The sequence below is a fragment of the Lepus europaeus genome, chromosome 18 (assembly GCF_033115175.1).
Source record: "Lepus europaeus isolate LE1 chromosome 18, mLepTim1.pri, whole genome shotgun sequence".
NCBI lineage: Eukaryota > Metazoa > Chordata > Mammalia > Lagomorpha > Leporidae > Lepus > Lepus europaeus.
In genome coordinates, this window is record NC_084844.1 from 64,168,078 (window position 1) to 64,187,058 (window position 18,981).

The 18,981-nt window shown below is 51.1% G+C and overlaps 1 long non-coding RNA gene and 1 pseudogene across 1 annotated transcript; one reads left to right on the forward strand and one right to left on the reverse strand.

Annotated features, from left to right (window-relative positions):
- Nucleotides 1-4,452: 4,452 nt before the first annotated feature.
- LOC133777309 (uncharacterized) lies at nucleotides 4,453-11,882 on the forward strand. The gene is made up of 3 exons (XR_009868518.1): nucleotides 4,453-7,713; nucleotides 8,701-8,831; nucleotides 10,945-11,882. It is a non-coding gene; the product is annotated as an uncharacterized LOC133777309 (long non-coding RNA).
- Nucleotides 11,883-11,941: 59 nt separating this feature from the next.
- Nucleotides 11,942-15,753, reverse strand: LOC133746902 (adenomatous polyposis coli protein 2-like; annotated as a pseudogene).
- Nucleotides 15,754-18,981: the final 3,228 nt, after the last annotated feature.

The following is an 18,981-nucleotide window of genomic DNA, read 5'->3' on the forward strand; positions in this document are numbered from 1 at the left end:
CCTTTTGTAGTGCAAATATATTATTTCATCATCAAATTGAAGAATTAGTTTTTTAGGTTTATTTATTTATTTGAGAGACAGAATCACAGACAGAAGGAGAGACAGAGAGAAAGGTCTTCAAATGGCACAATAACTGGAGCTGGGCCGATCCAAAGCCAGGAGCCAAGAGCTTCTTCTGCGTCTCCTATGTGGGTGCAGGGGTCCAAGCACTTGGGTCATCTTCCACTGCTTTCTCAGGCCGTGGCAGAAAGCTGGATTGGAATAGGAGCAGCTGGGACATGAACTGTCACCCATATGGGATGCGGGTGCCACAGATGGAGGCTTAGCCTACACCACAGTAACAGCCCCCAAATTAAATTTTTGTGTAGGCTTCTTGATCTGAATATAACATTCAACCTTATACCTAACTATTCCTTTGTAATGATTTGATTTCCTTGAAAATATTCAGGTATTATGTTTAAGTATATTTTAGAAAGTATATTATAACCAAGATATTGTTACCTGTGAATTGAATCCAACATAAAGAAACTTGCTAACATAGGATGATTTGATAGACATGTATTTAAGGAAATTTCTTCCTTTTATTTTTTAAAAAAATTTCCTAGGACCTAATAGAATTTTAAGACACAGTGTTAGGATTAATAGTATAGAATTTGACTTTGTGTAGATACAAGTAATAAAAGTCTTTAGAAACAATATTTTCATTTTGAATACAAATAAAGCTCCAGTTTGCAGCTCATGTTCAGAGGTTCTGATATACATGAACAACTTTTTAAAAAAGATTCCACCAAGGCTGGTGTGGTGTGTGACTATAGAAGTTGAATCAATGAGCAGAGACTAATGCCACTGACAGATCCATTGCTCATATTAATAGTACTATAAAATGTAAAACCCTGTATTTATAGCTAAATATCTTAAAAGCTATAGTCAATATACAAGTGATATTATTATGAATAAGTACATTTCTGGAAATAGAAAATGACAAATCAAATTTTGTTAAATTTTGTATAACCTAGAAAATTTGATTTTTTCTGAATAGTATACTGTTTTCACTGAATATTAGAATTTTATGGGAATGCAATATCAATAATGATACATATGGATAAAATTAGTATAGTAGTACAAAATATAAAATGAATCAAGGAAAAATGTGTAAAGGGCACATCTTTGGGCCACCAGATAAGATGCCACTTTGGATGCCTGATCCAATGTTGATGTGTCTGAATTTCAGTTCCTGACCTTCTTTTGACTTCACCTTTCTGTCAATGTGCATTCTAAGAAGCAGCAGATGATGACAACAATATTTAGGTCCCTGCTACCCACAGGTGAGACCTGGATTGACCTGGGTTTCTTGCTTGGCCTTACCCTGCCTCAGGTTTGGCTGGCATTAGGTAAGTAGACCAGTGGATGGAAGATCTATGTCTAACTTTCTCTCTGTTAGTGTCTGCTTTTCAGCTAAATAAAATGATTAAATGAACTTTGGAAAGTATAAAGTCATCATATGATGTGCTGTGCAGTGATTAAAATAAAAAGTAAAACAGATGTGATGCCCACAAACTTCAAGGCAGATTTTAATTGGTTTTGGAGTAGGAACATTGGCATGTGAGAAGAATATTGGAGCTGTGTGTGGACAGGGAGCTAAGCTGCTATCTGCAATGCCAGAATCCCAAGTCAGAATGCCAGTTCAAGTCTCAGCTATTCTGTTCCTGATCCAGCTCCCTGCTAATGTGCCTGGGAAAGCAACAGATGATGGCCCAATACCTGGGCCCCTGCCACTCACATGAGAGACCAGGTAGGAATTCCTGGCTCCTGGCTTCAGCCTGGTCCAGCCCCAGTCCTGTGGACATTTTTGGAGTGAATCAGCAAATGGAACAAAGATCTCTTTCTCTCTCTCATTCTGTCAAGTAAACAAATATTTAAAAAATAAGAATGTTGGTTAAAAAAGATGATATTGCATGTAACATAAGTATACCATTTAGGGTTGGGACAGAACAATTGAAAAATTTTTAAAGATTTATTTTATTCATTATTTATTTATGTATAATTAGAGAGAGAGAGAGAGAGAGAGAGAGAGAGAGAGAGAAAGATTTTGGCATCTGTTGATTCACTCCCCAAATGTCTGCATTGGCTAGGGCTAGTCCAGGCCAAAGCCAGGAGCCAGGAGCATCTTCTAGGTCTCCCACATGGGTTGAGGGGCCCAAGCACTTGGGCCATCCTCCACTGGCTTTATCAGGCACATTAGCAGGGAGTTGCATCAGAAGTGGAGCAGGGGCCTGCTGGTGTAGCAGGTAAAGCCTGGTACTGTGGTGTAGACTAAGCCTCTGTGGTGCCCGCATCCCATATTGGTGCCAGTTCAAGTCCCAGCTGCTCCACTTCCAATCCAGCTCTTGGCTATGGCCTGAGAAAGCAGTAGAAGATGGCCCAAGTCCTTGGGCCCCTGCACCCATATGGGAGACCCAGAAGAAACTCCTGGCTCCTGGCTTCTGGCTTCAGATCAGCCCAGTTCTGGCACTGCGACCATTTGGGGAGTGAACCAGCAGATGGAAGACTTCTCTCTCTCTGCCTCTGCCTCTCTGTAACTCTGCCTATCAAATAACTAAATAAATCTTTTTTTTTAAAGTAGAACAACTGGGACTTAAAGTGGTGTCCATATGGGATCCTGGTGCTGCAGATGTTCACTTAACCCACTGTGCCACAACACTGGCCTCCAGTAATTTAAAATCTTAAATATTAAAGTCCTCATTCTGATGCTTTATTCAATGTCTCATTCAAATGCATTGTGTTCTGGGGACAGGTGTTGTGGTATAGCAGGTAAAGTCATCACTAGGAATATCTGCAAACTATCTTCGAGTGCCTGGCGTCAAGTCCTACCTGTGCTTATGATCCAGCTTTCTGCTAATGTGTATTCTGGAGACAGAAAGTGATGGATGAAGTAGTTGGATTGTTGAAACTCATGTGGGAAGATCAGATGAAGTACTGGACCCCGGGATTCAGACAGGCCCAGTCCTGGTTGTTGCAGGCATTTGGGAGAGTGATCAAGTGGATGATAGTTCTTGCTCATTCTCTCTCATTCTCCATTCTGTCACTCTGCCTTTCAAATAAATAATTTTAAAATAAATATACGTTAATAGAAGACAATGTGCTCTGGGTTTAAATATGTCCCCAGTTTCCTGCCAACGGTTTTCCTCTAAACATTTTTTTAAATAATTTTTTATAGTTACACAGAGAGAGGAGATGTAGACAGAGAGAGGCAGGGGCAAGGTCTTCCATCTGATGATTCACTCCCCAAATGGCTGCAACTGCCAGAGCTGTGCTGATTTGAAGCCAGGAGCCAGGAGCTTTTTCTAGGTCTCCCACACAGTTACAGGGGCCCAAGGACTTGGACCATCTTCTACTGCTTTCCCAGGCCATGGCGGAGAGCTGGATTGGAAGTGGAGCAGCCAGGTCTCAAACCAGCATCTATATGGGATGCCAGTGCTTCAGGCCAGTATGTTAACCAGCTGTGCCACAGCAATGGCCCCACAAGTTTAGAATCAATAATGACAGGTGGCCTTTTACAGCTTTTGTAATTTTATTTCTACTCTTGTGTCTTAGGACTCTACTTGAGATTATGAAATGCTTATAAATTAATTTCAGTTTTGTTTTTATTGCTGGACCTCAATTCTGTATTTTTGGGAAAAAGGCCACAGTAGTGAAGTGTCATTTTTATCATATCAAATCAATGGTAAATGCTACTGACATGACTATCATATCATTTGTGATGTCAACCATGATCCCCAGGCCATTGTATTGGTTGTCAGGTTCTTCACCATAGGATGTGTGCTTTCTCATTCTTTCACTACTCTATTCTTTGAAAACCAGTCACTAAGCATAATAAACCCTCAAAGGAGGAGAAATTCACTTCCATGACCTTGAGGAGATTTTCTCCAGATAAATCTAGTTTTACTAGCACTCAATATTGTTGTATTTTGAACCTTGGTTATTTTAAGAGCTGTGTCATGGCTGGTGCCGTGGGTCACTTGGTTAATCCTCCATCTGTGGCACCAGCATCCTATATGGGCACCGGGTTCTGGTCCTGGTTGCTCCTCTTCCAGTCAAGCTCTCTGCTGTGGCCCGGGGAAGCAGTGGAGGATGGCCCAAGTGCTTGGGCGCCTGCACCCACATGGGAGACCAGGAAGAAGCACCTGGCTCCTGGCTTCAGATTAGCACAGTGCCAGCTGTGGCAGCCTTTTCAGGGGTGAACCAATGGAAGATAGACCTTTCTCTGTCTCTCTCTCTCTCTCACTATCTGTCAAACAAACTTTAAAAAAAAAAGTGTTTAGAATATAAATCTATTTCTTATAATTTACTGAAAATTTGAATATGGGAATCATTATTTATTTGATAGGACTTTGGTCTGCAATTCCTTTGTATTACAATTTTTTTAAAAAAAGAAAATAAATATTCATAAATAAATAATAATACATTTTGTTTACTTGCTTAATGGAACATGTTAGTCACTAATCAGAAAATTCAGGTGAGCAGCATATTGACTGCGTGTAACAGCTCCAGTTCTTCAGCTCTCCTTTATTCACGTCTGCTGCCACAGAGCATTCTTGTGGCTTCCCACTCCTCTCTAGATACCAGCCACATTTCCTGGTTTGTACAGTGAGATGTGTGCAGGTCAGACAGAAGAGATTTGGAAAATCATGTACATCTCCATCCAGGCTCTTGATCTTTTATCACGGCCATAACCATATGCCTGAGCAAGCCTTCTATAGTCTAAAAGTCATGCCTGTATTCTGCTTTGGAGTCTGTTTGTATGGAGCCAGATGTAGAGCCAAGGTGCCCTAGTCAGGAAAGCTGAGGCCATCCTAGGTTAGCTGCCATCCAGATGAATTCCAGATATATAAGTTGAGTCTAGCCCAAGTGAACTCCACCTCACAAACACATGACCTAATTATGTATATCTTGCTGTAGATCACCGAATGTTTCGTATTGTTAGAATATATACTGATATAATATCTTCATATCAATATCTAGAAAATGCAACTTTAAATTTCATTAGACTTCCCAGTGTGTTTGTAAAATTTTAAATATAGTGAGCAGCTGGGACTTGAACCGACACCCATATGGGATGCTGGCACTGCAGTTGGCAGCTTTACCTGCTATGTCATAGTGCTGGCCCCTTCCTATGCATTGAAAGCATGTACATATTAACTTTCTCGCATTTTAGTAGAAAATGACCTATAAGTGTTATTTAATTTTACTTATCACAGTAAAGAACCAGTGTTAGCAAGTGGGCATTAAGACTTGCTCAAGGGGCTGGCACTGTGGCATAGAAAGTTAAGTCACCACATGCAGTGCCAGCATTCCACACGGGCACCAGTTTGAATCCCAGCTGCTCCATTTCCCATCCAGCTCTCTGCTAGTGCTCCTGGGAAAGCAGTGGAAGATGGTCCAATTCTTTTTGGGCCTCTTCTACCCAATGGGAAACCCAGAAGAAGCTGCTGGCTACTGGCTTTGGCCTGGCCCAGTCCCGGCTGTTGCAGCCATTTGGGGAGTGAACAAGTGGATGGAGGTTTTTGCTTCTCTCTCTCTCTTGCTCTTTATCTCCCCTTCTTCCTCCTCTTTTTGCTCTCTCCCCTCTAACTCTGCCTTTCAAATAAAGGAATAAATCTCTTTTTTTTAAAGAGTTTTTCAGAATTTTCTGAACATTTCATTTTCTCATCAAAATATCACTAATCTCCCTTAACTCAAGATCAGGTTTCCTGAAAAATTGTCAGTTGGTCACATTTCTTCTTTTCACATGATATGGGATAAAGACTTTTGCTTATAAACATATTTAAAGTGACTTTTGCAGTCTCCTTTCCCCCTTATAAACATCCCCATTGCATAAGGCCACTATAGACCTTAGCCTGCTGAACTTCCTATAGCTCCCCACCTCTCTTCTGTGTTGGACCTTGAACATGTGCCCTCCCTTTAAATTCTGTACTTTGATAAAATTCCTTTTATAATCAATAGTCATAACTCCCAATGCAATCATTTTGAGTCTATGGATATTTTCTCTGAAGTCATGATGTTTCCATGTTTGGAAAAAGAAACCTTTTTCACAAGTGTTTTTCTTGCGAATCATTATTCCAAAAATGTATTTTTCCCTATGTATTTTTTAAAATCTTTATTTATTTGAAAGGCAGAGTTACAGAGAGAGGTCTTCCAATCCACTGGTTCTCTCCCCAGATGGCCATAATGGCCAGAGCTGCACTGATCCGAAGCCAAGAGCTTCTTCCAGGTCTCCCATGTGGGTACAGAGGTCCAAGCACCTGAGCCATTTTCTACTGCCTTCCCAGGCCATAGCAGAGAACTGGATTGGAAGGGGAGCAGCTGGGACTTGAAGCGGCACCCATATGGGATGCCGGCACTGCAGTTGGCAGCTTTACCTGCTATGCCACAGTGCTGGCCCCTCCCTATGTATTGAAAGCATATACTGTATTCTCATTTATAACAAACTTATATTAATAAAGCTCTTGAATTCTAAACAGTTTCTTGTATCATGTCATTTAATTTTGAAGTTCTTCAGCATGGAAAGGAATACAGAAAGCAAATTTTGATAACAGTTATTTATTTATTTATTTTATTTGTTTAGCACCAGTGCTTATTTCAAGGAGATGGGCTCAAGGACCAGGGTGTGTCCAGTGGAGTCCCAGGGTATCCTGTTTCTCACATGACCTTCAGGTTAATGGAACTTTTTTTTAAAGATTTATTTATTTATTTGAAAATCACAGTTACATACAGAGAGGAGAGGCAGAGAGAGCGAGAGAGAGAGAGAGAGAGAGAGAGAGGTCTTCCATCTGCTGGCTCATTCCCCAATTGGCTGCAATGGCCAGAGCTGCACCAATCTGAGGCCAGGAGCCAGTAGCTTCCTCCAGGTCTTCCTACATGGGTGCAGGGGCCCAAGGATTTTGACCATCTTCTGCTTTCCCAGGCCACAGTAGAGAGCTGGATTGGAAGTGGAGGAGCTGGGACTTAAACCTGTGCCCATATGGGATGCTGGCAGTGCAGGTGGTAGCTTTACTTCAATCCTCATGAGTTTTTTGTGTTTGGCCATATGTGTATATTTTTTGTGTTTGGAGCATATGCTCCAAGCGGCAGGGGTCACCAGTCTTGATGTGTCCTGTGAGAGCCCCCCCAGCCATTAAACTGAGCTGGCCCAAGGTTCCAGAGATGCCCCGCATCCTGCGATCAGGTACCACCAGCTTCCCCTTCCCCCACTCTGGACACCTGGCCCCACACACTTACCATTCCCAGGTGTCCAAGATGGGCTGTGTTGTGGTGGAAAAGGTCAGAGAACAGCAGATGCCGCACTAGCTCCTGAGTCTCCCAGCGGCAGAGACCCCTCCTTGGACCTCTCTCCTCCAGGAATTTGGAACTCTATGGTGTCACAATCCAATGTGATTATGTGGCAGTGATGTCACCGTGCCTGATTGGACAGCTCACATAGCCGTCAGCACACAGGACCCAGAAGTCACAACAAATCAGCATCTTTAAAGCAGGGACGTGTACTCCAGGCCACTCCAGATGGTAGAGAGATGAGGCCTGGATTCAGGTGCCAAGGGCCTCCTCCAGGGCTGCACCCTTTCACCAGTGGGATCCTGCCACCTGCTGGGACCCTCCTGCCTCCCCACAGGTCTACCTGGGAGAATCCCACCTGGAGGCTGCAGTAACCTGCTTAGGGTGAGTTAAGAGACTATTGGCTATTTATTGGCTTTGGTCTCTTTCGTTTTCTTCATATTGCTGACTCATTTCTCTGTGGGGTTTTTAATATTAAGAATGTTTACAGATATTACAAATTCAATTCTTTTTTTCATCTCTCCTAGATATTTGTTTTCTAGTCTGCCTCTTGCCCTTTAATATTATTTTCTGTTTGTTTCTTGCTGGTACTTAGTAATTAGTGGATTTTATGCATTAATCTTTCCAGTAATATTGTTAAATTTATGTATCAGTTGTATTTATTAATAGATTTTATAAATTATCTAGCTACTTATGTGTCATCCTATATAATTCTTTGTGTGTATGTATATATATATATATATATATATACACACACAATTTCATTCTTTATAAATTGAACTCTACACATTTTTTGCCATTTTATTCCCTGATTACCCTTACAACAGAAAGTTGAAAAGAAATAGTGGTGGCATCTGGGTGTAGGCTTACATCCAGGGAAAAGCTTTCAATGATTCTGTATTAGTTGTGTTGGTTTTTGTAACTTTCTTTTAATCTTGATCAGATTGAAGAAGTTACTTTCTGTTTGTTTCCACTGAGAGTAAGTTTTTTTTCATTAGAGGCTGAATTTTATTAAATATTTTCAACATGTAATCTAAACAGTCACATGATTGTCTTTTTGCATTTTTCACCTATTTGGATGGCTGTTTTGGGAATCTTGACAACTCTTGTATTTTTTATCTCTTGCTTGTGATCGATCTATTATGTTTCCCTATATCATTTCATTTATTATAATAATACTTTGTGGTCCCCATGAATCGTGGGCTGGCTACTGTGGTTCGCCGGGACCAGGAGGCCCGGGCAGGGTCGCAGCCTGGCTCCCCGTGACCCCTTGCAGTCAGGGCAAGGCGGGCTCCCCAGATGCGCATGGCCTCACCGGGCAGTGGCCGCGATGGAGACACGCCTTGTGACGGCCTCATCTGCCACCTGCAGTCATGAGATCCAAGGCCAAGAAATTCATGGTGCTGCCCATGAGCCCAGCGCCGCCCACAGTGGAGCAGTTCCCGGAGGACGTGCACGGAGCACGGGCCAAGACCTTGTCTTCACCGCGCTGGCCCTGGAAGGTAGGGGGCTCAGGCCGGGGCAGGGCAGGAGGTGGCCCCGAGGCCCCAGGAATGGTGGCTGGGGCAGGACCATGTGTCCCATGCTGCATGGGCATGGGGCTGAGGAAGGCGTTGGCCCCATTAACGGAGGGGGAGCATGCTGCGGGACAGGAGCCGTGGTGGGGGTCGCAGGGGTCTCCGGCCTGGCCGGGGTGGAGCTAAGTGGGGTGTGCAAGGACAGGGTTCCGCATGCAGGATCGGGGTGGATTCTGTGGTCTCTGTGAGGTGCTCAGCTATACTGAGCCCTGGGCCCAGACGGACCTAGAATGCCGCACCCACCCTCCCTGGACAGGCCCCTTGGACCAAGGCCTGAGGATTCTATGGGAACCTACTCTTCTTTCTCTTTATTTTTTCAAAAAGACATCAGAGACAGAGGGAGATCCGTCCGCTGGTTTACTCCCCAAATGGCTGCAGCGGCCAGAGCTGGGCTGACCAGGAGCCAGGAGCTCCATCTGGGTCTCCCACGCAGATGCAGGGGCCCAAGCACGTGGGGCATCCTCCACTGCTCTCCCAGGGCACAGCAAAGAGCTGGATCAGAAGTAGAGCAGCCGGGACTCAAACTGGCGCCCCATGGGATGCCAGAGTCACAGGCGGCAGCTTTACTGCTACGCTACAGTGCTGGCCCCAGGAGCCTACTTTTTAGAATTAAGTTATACTGGGGCCCTGTGCCCGCGTAGGATCCAGAGGGAGCACCTGGCTCTGGCCTGGCTCAGCCCCGGCTGATGTGGCCATTTGGGGAGTGAACCACAAATAGAGGATCTCTCCCTCCCTCCCTCCCTCCATCTCTCCCTTCCTCCCTCCCTTCCTTCCTCTTCCCTCCCTCCCTCTCTCTCTCTCTCTCTCTCTCTCTCTAGCTCTAGCTCTATCTCTATCTCTATCTCTATCTCTATCTCTATCTCTATCTCTATCTCTATCTCTATCTCTATCTCTACTGTCAGATGAATTAAACAACCCCAGCCATACTACCACATTCCGTGCCAGGCTCTGTGTGACTCAGGGCTTCTTGGCATCGCCGCAGACTGCTGCCATCAGCTGGAGGTTCTGTGGGACAGGGCACCTGACAGAGCCTGTGCTGAGCTGCCTTTCAGTCACCGGCTGCCTTTTGTCTGTTGCGAGTCACCTGTAGTGAGCAGGCATCAGGCCAGGGTTCGAGGCCAGGTTCCCAGCCTTGGCCAGGGAGGAGCTGGTGGCTGTAATGCCACAGGAGTGGACCCACTCCCTCATTTCAGCAAAATGTGTTCGCTGACCAGGTGGCACCAGGCTGCCTGCTTCCTGCTGCTGTTCTGGCCCTAGACTGCATGGGAGGTCGTGGACCACATGTGTGTGTGGGGATTGTGGACCATGTGTGTCAGCACACTGCCATCCCATTGCTGCTTCTGAGGGTCACAGCCACGCTTCCCCTCAACCCCCCATGCAGTATCGCTCCAGGTGCATCTGCCTAGGAAGTGCCACAGCCCATTTGGCAAAAAAACAAATTGCATTCCACTGCCTTGGGCTGACCTGGGCCCCTTCTTCCAGGCCTGGGTGCCAGCTGGGCTATGTAGGTACCCAGGGCCAGCTCCCCACCCCCAGTGGGCCCTGTCCATCTCTTGGGCCTCCCTTGGCCCTGGCCCTCCTTGGGGACGGGGCTCTTAGAGGGGCCATGGCTGTCGTGTGGTGGGCAAAGCCGCCGCCTGTGATCCAGGCTGCTCTGTGTCCCATCCGGCTTCCTGCTGGCTGCCAGGGAGAGCAGCTGCCGGTGGCCTTGGTGTGGGCCCTGCTGTTTCCATCATTGTGGAGGAGAGCATTTCTAGAACAATGTGCGAGATGGGGATCTGGGGACCTAGAGCTCTGGGTGGGTGGCAGGGACCCCGCTATTGAGACTGGTATGTTTCAGCTGGCTGGCGTGTGAGACGCCAGGTCACGCGTGGGCCCCCGAGAGTGACTGTGGGGCACCTAGGCCACCCGGGGTGGGCTTGTGCTGTGCAGGGGTGGGGTATGCAGGTGCCTGCGTCCCCAGGCTTGGCTCCCTCCTGCTGGGTGGCTCTGGTCTTGGGGGCTCCCTTGTGACTGATGCTCCCTCATGCTGTCCCAGACCCCCCAGGAGACCCCAGGAGGAGTGAGGACCCCGAGGCTCAGAGGGAGCGGCTGTACCAGCAGAGCCAGGCCTAAGTGACCGCCAACGTATGGCTGCAGCGGGCAGGTGAGGGGCTGAGGCAGCAGTGCCAGGGCCTGCAGTGAGCCGGCGCCAAGCTGGAACTGGACGTTGGCCACGTGATGCGCTTAGTGCTGCCCGACGCCTCTGCCGCTACCTCCTCTGGCTGACCTGCGCCCTTCCCCGCCCCCGGCACAGGCTGGACCCTGTATGGGCGCCTGAGACCACCTCCCCCCAGCGGACTCTGCCCATCTCATGGGGCCACTCTGCTCCCTTGCCTGGCGCTGGATCAGCGCACCACTCCCTGGCTGAGAGGAGGAGCCGGCAGCCCTGGCGGGGCCCCGCAGGCCTCATGCTGCCACTCCTGGGCAGGAGCCTCCCCTTCATCACTGCGGGAGAGGCTGATGTGGGGGACAGCCGAGCGTCCACGGGCTGGCAGGGCCTCTGTCCCTGGGAAGGTGTCCCTGCATCCTGGGGGGCAGGACTGAGCCCCAGGGCCACAGGAGTTTCTCTTCCGCTGCCTGAGCTTCAGAGACCCCAGCCACAGCCTCTCAGCCGGGGCAGAGACTCCCCAGCCCACTAGGCACTGTCGGACCTGACAGAGTCTGGGCCACAGCCAAGGACGGAGCTGGACAGAGACGTCCCAGTGGGACAGTCTTCCTGGGCCAGTGGGGACCGCTGGCCTCCCTGCTCGTGGCCGGTGTGGGAGGCCCACATCTGCCCCACTCATGCAGCAGAGGCAACTGGACAGCTCTGTTTTTTAAAGTTGTGCAACACTGATGCAGGGTATGTGGTCCTTCCGCCAGCCGGCGGCTTTACATGGGGTGCTGGCGGGTGGCGCGCTATGTACACATGGGACAGATGCTGCAGGGCGGCGTGAGGAACAGGAGGGTGGGTGGAGGGAAGGCTGCCAAGTGGCCGCTGATCCTCAGTGGCCCTACAGGCTGGCAGGGAAGCCCCCCAAGGCGATACCCAAGCCCTCTTGGGCAAAGGGCGCGGGGGCAGGGCCCTTGGCCGGGACCGGCTCATCCACTTCGCTGCCCAGGAGGGCGGCAGGGGCGCTGGTTGGGGCGGGGGCTGCTCCGGGTTCCCCAGGCTCGGGGACGTGCTTGCGTTGGTCTAGGACTGGGCCACCTCTTCCATCTGCACTGCGCGTCCCAGGTCTTCCGCGGCGGCGGGTGGCCCCGGAGCAGCAGGGCCGAGGAGGGCAGGGTGCTGCGCGGGATGTGTGCGACGCCTCATCCCGGATGCGCCGCCACATCGTGCCTGGCGCGACCACCCTGGGCAGTGGCTGGGCCATGCTGATGTGGGGCTGGGAGGAGTAGCGCTTGAAGAGGGGTAGCGCGGGGGGCGTGCGCACTGGAAGGCGCGACGGGCTCTTGGAGCTGCTGCGCCGGAGCGCGCATGTGCTGGGGCCGGGACCGGACCCTGGCCGGGTCGGCTGCTGCCAGGGGGCCGCCCTCAGCTCGTCACAGCGCAAAGAACAGAGGAAGATGGCGGGGAGCGCCGGCCGTCCGCGGCGGGGCGACGCGCCCTGGGAGGTGGAGGCGGAGGCGACGGAGGCGGCGGCGGAGGACAGCTCCATGCGCCGGCAAGGCAGTAAGCCAGGCGACTTCTTGATGAAGGTCAGTTGAGCGGTCCGAGGACTCGCTGCCGCTGGAGCGGGCGGAGGCCCCACGCACCAGGCCCAGTCGGCCCCACGCGCCCCCGCCACCCCCTCGCGGCCTCTGGGGCTCGGCTCTGGGGCAGGTCTGGCCAGCGGCGGCGCCCCGCGCTTGGCCGGCCTCTGCTTGAACGGGATCTGGACAGGCGACTTCTAGGTCTTGTGCTTGGCACGCGCGGGGCTGCCGGGCCGGGCAGAGACCCTGCAGCTGGGGTGGCGGGGGGCGACTTCCTGGGCAGAGGCTGAGAGGCGGGCGAGGTCTGGGAGGAGCTTGAAGAAGGGGTGTTGGACAGAGGAGCAGGGGGGCGTGGCGCTCCTGGGGGCGGGGGTGGCTCACTGCCGCCAGCTCGGAGATCTTGCCTGGCCTGTGCAGGCTCAGAGAGCTCTGCTTCCCGGGCGCTGGCGCCTTGCCTGCGGCTGCTGGCTGTGCCAAGCTGGGGGTCTCCGCTGCCTACCTCGGTGTGGCGCGGGGGCCAGGGACAGCTTTGGGGTGGGGCCGGGTGGCCGGGCTGGGCACGTAGATCACTGTCCGCCACTACCTTCTGAGCAGCGCGTGGCTTCTGGGGGCCCCCAGGGGCGCGGGGCCGGCCCCTGTCCTGCGGGCCCCGGGGCTGCTCCTTGGGGGGGGGGGGGGGCCCTTGCAGTCTAGTGGCTGAGTGGCGCGGCGCTGGAGAAGTTGACCAGCGTGCCCTCGGCCGAGTCGTCCTCCCGGGCCGGGGTGGGCACCAGAATGTAGACCGGGACGGGCAGCGCCCGGCGGCCGGGCACCTGCGCCAAGGCCACCTTGCGGAGCCGCGCGGGCACGACCGCCCCCAGGCACTCGCGCAGCAGCTCCAGCTCCTGGTCCGCGGCCATGCGGGTCCCGGAGCCTGCGGGCGCCGGCCCCTCTTGGCGTCCTGCGGCTTCTTCTCACCGGCGTTGCCCGGCACCACCGCCACCACCACAGACGCCAGACGCCGCAGTCTGGGCAGGAGGGCGGCAGCAGCCGCAGCTCCATGTCCTGCTGCACCTAGTGCTCGTGCAGGGCGAGCGGGCTGAGGCTGGAGGCGCAGGAGAAGTTCTCGTCCGGCTTCTCCACAGTGAAGCGGACGCTGCCAGCGTCCAGCTCGGATGGCAGGCGGCAGCGCTCGCGGCAGTGGACGATGTCCAGGAAGCGCTTCACGTAGCTCTCCCACCGCAGGCTGAACTGGCTGCTCTCGGGCTGGCCGGGCCACGCGGCCTGCAGCGTCTTGCTGCGGCTGGGCAGCATGGTCTGCCCGGGACTGTCGGGCAGCTCGCTGGGGCTCACTGTGCCGCTGCCCAGCCCACTGCAAGGGCCGCTGGGGATGAAGCTGGCGATGGACAGGCTCTGGAAGCTGCCCAGGGAGCTCACGGAGCTGCAGCGGCTCAGCACCAGCGGTATCTCCTGCACACAGTTCTCAGAAGAGTTGGACGGCGTGACGTCCTCCACGCCCAGGCCCAGACCTCGGCCCCGCCGGGGCGCCGGGATGGCGACGGGTAGGGAGGCGGCCCCCGGCCCACGCCACGCCCCGTCAAGCTCCGCCTCTTCGGGGCCGGCCTCCTCCAGGCCCTGGAGGGAGGAGTCGCTGTCCAGGTCTCTGGCCTCGCTGGGGCCCGGGCGTCCGACCGAGGACAGCGAGCTGCAGCGGGACAGCGAGAGGGGCCCCTACTGCGCCACCAGCCTCTGCAGCGCCCTGCTGGCCGCGGCCGGCCTGGCGGCCCCCAGCTTCTCAGGCACCTGGCTCAGGCCCTCTGCCAGCAGCCAGGCCTGCTTCCGGGCCGCGGGGGGCGCCTTGGGGCCGCCGGGGGGGGGGGGGGCGCCTGCCCTGCCCGCGGACTCCAGCGGCAGCACGGGCTGATAGGTGGGCGACAGCTTGATGGTGCCCACGCGGGCGTCGGCGCCGGCGGCGTCCCGGGTGGGCCCTAGGCCTGGCTGCCCCTCAGGTCGAGATCGGGCCGAGCGGCCAGCGGGCAGGGCCGCTTGTGCTCCCGCGGGCAGTAGCCATCATTGGTGCTGCCGCTGTTGAGGCTGTCGTTGGACAGGCTGGCATGGGCCGCCTTGAGCCAGAGCAGGGCGTGCACCCAGCCCCCTGCTTCCTGCCGGCCACCCTTGGGGCCGCCCCAGGGCGAGCTGGACTGCGCCTGGCCCTCCCTCGGCGCCTCCTGCCCGTGGTCCCTGGAGCTGAGGCTGAAGCTGTCATCAGACAAGGTGTGCAAGGCCAAGATGTCCTCCACCAGACAGTGGATCCGCGCCATTGCCAGCGCCAGCTTGGCTTTGGCCGCCAAGGCAGCCTCGCCGCGGGGGGCTGGCGGGGTGCGGGCCAGCGCCTGGCCCTGCGGGAAGGGGCTGCCCAGGAAGAGGGAGAGCACGGCCGGGCTGGTGGGCTCGGCGGTGGCGGTGGCTAGGGACGGCGCGTCGTCGTCGTCGAAGCAGACCGAGTCGGAGGTGTAGTCCCCCGCCAGCCCGTCCAGGTGCGGCAGGGGCGGCAGCGGCTTCTTGACTGCCGCCTGGCCCCGGGCAGGGCCTGCTTCTCCGGGTGGTTGAGCGCCTGCGCCAGATGTTGGGCGTCGAGCTCCGCCTCCGGCGCCTGCTGCTTGCACACGTAGAGGCTGGGCACGCAGGTGCTGGGGGACACGGCGGTGGCGGCCGCCTGATGTTTGGCGGGCCGGTGGGCCAGCAGGTTGCGCAGGGCCGTGGCGCTGCCCATGGCGATCATCTTGTGCCTGGAGTGCACCAGGTTGCGCAGCATGCCCACGGCGCTCAGGTCCCACAGCAGCTCCTGGTCCTGCGCGCAGCGGGTCGACAGGTTCCAGAGCGTGCCGAACGCGTTGCTCACGATGGTCAGGCTGAGTGAGGTCAGGTGCTGCAGCAGCTTCTGCAGGCAGTTGTAGTCGCGGAGCACCTGCCTGGGTGGGGGAGGTGAGGGCGGGGTCAGGTGTGGCCGGAACAGGCGGCCCCGCCCCACCCTCCCGGGATTGAGCAACCAGAGTAGATGGCCCCGCCCCGCCCCACCCTCCGGGGTTAGAAAGGCCAGAGCAGAAGGCCCCGCCCCGCCCTCAGGGGATAGGGCGTCCGTTTTGGGCATTTGGGGGCCCGGACCAGCAGGTGGGAGGGGTGGTGGGGGCCTGGACCAGCAGGTGGGAAGGGTGGTGGTGGGGTGTCTCTGCATTTCTCAAATAAATTTTAAATTAAAATTAAAAAATAATAATACTTTGCTTAGAATATTTGTATCTGTTTATGAAAGGTATACTTTTAAGAATTATTTCAATTATTCCTGGTACACTTGCATCATCATCGACGTAATGCTGATTTTCCGAAAGAAATTAAAAATATTCTCTGCTTATTTCCATTTGCATAGGTTTGGGAAACAGGTTTCCTTTTTCTTCCTTAGAAGTTTGAAATATACCTGTAAGCATGGGCCTGAAATTTTGATTGTTTAGCTTTTTTTCTTGGTTTCAGTTTTCAAAATGTGATTTAACGTACCTGGTCTATGTATAAGTTTTGCTATTTTATGTTATATTTGTGTTTTGGAAATTTGATTTTCAAAAGATGGTAGATTTTGATCTAGGTAGTCAGAATTTTACTCAAGAATTTCACACATTTCTCTAAGTAGGTTGGTAAAGACTATAGTTTCTACAAAAGAACGATTCTGTTTTAATTCCTGAAGTAGATTATTCGTGTGACTTTTTTTTTATTTTTTTTATTTTTATGACAGGCAGAGTGGACAGTGAGAGAGAGACAGAGAGAAAGGTCTTCCTTTTGCCGTTGGTTCACCCTCCAATGGCCGCCGCGGTTGGCGCGCTGTGGCCGGCGCACCGCGCTGATCCGATGTCAGGAGCCAGGTGCTTCCTCCTGGTCTCCCATGGGGTGCAGGACCCAAGGACTTGGGCCATCCTCCACTGCACTCCCTGACCACAGCAGAGAGCTGGCCTGGAAGAGGGGCAACCGGGACAGAATCCAGTGCCCCGACCGGGACTAGAACCCGGTGTGCCGGCGCTGCAAGGCGGAGGATTAGCCTAGTGAGCCACAGCGCCGGCCATATTTGTGTGACTTTTACTTATGTTTCCTTAATCGCTTTTAATAATGAGCAAAGAAATGACCCAGTCATTTGGCCTTCTTTGTTTCTTGGACATGTCTGACCTGTGGAAAAAATGAAGTAATTATTGCTCATTAAGTTGTAAAGAAATGCATGGCTGAACAACAATAAATATTCATGAAATCAGATGACTGTGATGTTGATATAATGTTCTTATATTGGAAAAAAGTAATACTGTGTTTTCATGATGCAATCTGATGAGTCTTAAATGTTGATAGAAAAATGTACTATGAGAAAACTATGCATAGATTTAAATATGTTTGCAGAAATGCTTATCTTTCAATTCCATGTTCTAAAATCTTCTCAATGCGCCCTAGTTTATATATGCTAAGCAATCTCCTCTGAATCCCTTGTGGTTTTTGTACCATCCATATAGAAAGTGAGTCTTGTCTGACTTGTTTTAAGGTCGTACGTTATGATTAAAAAGAAATAAAACAGTACATTTGCAGTTGTTAAATTCTGGACTATTTCATTTTTCAAAGATTTATGTATTTACTTGAAAGGCAAAGTTACAGATGGTGAGAGAGGGAGATCTTCTATCTGCTGGTTCACTCCTAAAAATGGCCACAATAGCTGGAAATGAGCAAATCTGAAGCCAGAATCCAGCAGCTTTTGGGTTTCCCTTGTGGGTACAGGGACCAAGTACTTGAGCAACCTTCCACTGCTTCCCCAGGTGCATTAGAGGGAGCTGGATCAGAGGTGGAGCATCTGGAACTCAACCCAGGATTTATATGGGATGCCAGCACTACAAGCAGCAACTTTACCCACAAAGACACTGTGCTGGCCTCAAAATTTTGGACTTTTAAGACAGAAATTTCACTGACTGGAAGCTAAAGATGTTTGTCATCAATTCTTTCAAAGGGACTTGGCACTGTATAGCAATAAACCCAGAGTACCCAACTTTACTGTTTAGATTGCCTGTCTATGCTGAGGTACATGCATTGCCAGCTGTCGCTTCATTGTGAAATTCAATTGTACTTAAAAACAAAGCAAAAGAAATACCAGCACTGTTTACAAGCATGAAATTTAAAATAAATACATAAACCTTCAAATGCAACAGTCCATAGTTTTTTATGGTTTTCTGCTGTAAATTTTCAAAACATCAAAAGCCAAGAATAAAATGAGGAACAATAAGACAAAAAGAAAATACTTAGCAATACTGCTAATGACAATAATGTTAACAGTTTAGTTACATGCCCTACATCAATTGTGTTCTTTCAAATTGTGACCCAAGCACACAGACCCCATCACTACCTTAATAAACACTTAGAAATCTGGAATCTTTTGTAGAAAAGTGCTAATCTAACCCAGCCCTCATTGGAAAAGACATTTATCCTAGTAAAAGGGAAAGAAATCCAAGGCAAAACAGTCAAAATGAAGACAACTCTGATCATTGAGGTTTCAGATAGTGAAGTTTAGAGCTGTTCTCATGGGTAATCCACACATATGTAAGTATCTTTCACTTTCATTAATTTTCCAAATGAAGGCAAAATGCTGTCAATAAGCTTTTGGAAGGGCATTACAGAGTCTACTAACCAACTTTGCATGCGAGTATAATGTACACATTTCATTTCTCCAAGGTGGGACAGTGAACATATTTAACTAGCAACAGGTCTGAATCAGGATTTCTAATACTCACTAAAAACACTTTAGAAGAAATATTTGCTTAAACTTTATTTTTAATAGCCAAGTAGTGTAAAAAACACTACTCTGAATTCATTGCCATTCTCACAGTGTTCTAAATTCTTCACTCTGGCTCTAAAACAAAATTGCATCATAATTATTGTCAATCTCCATAATTACTCAGAATATAAGTCAATGATTCACAGAGATTTGATTAGTCATATTGATAATTTTAAAAGAATTGGAAGTAAAATACTGGGTGGGGCAGGGCAGCAGATAGCATGGTAAAAAAAAAAAATTATTAGTTTGGAGCCTGTGGTGTGGTAGGTAAAGCTAATGCCTGCACCACAGCTTCCCATATGGACACCGGTTTGAGTCCCAGATGCTCCACTTCTGATCCAGCTCTCTGCTATGGCCTGGGAAACCAGTAGGGGATGGCCCAAGTCCCTGAGCCCCTGCACCTGCATGGGGACCAGGAAGAAGCTGCTAGTTCCTGGCCCCTGGCTTTGAATCAACACAGCTCCTCCTATTGTGGCCAATTGTGAAGTGAACCAGCTGGTGGAGGATCTCTGCTTCTCTCTGCCTGTCCTCTCT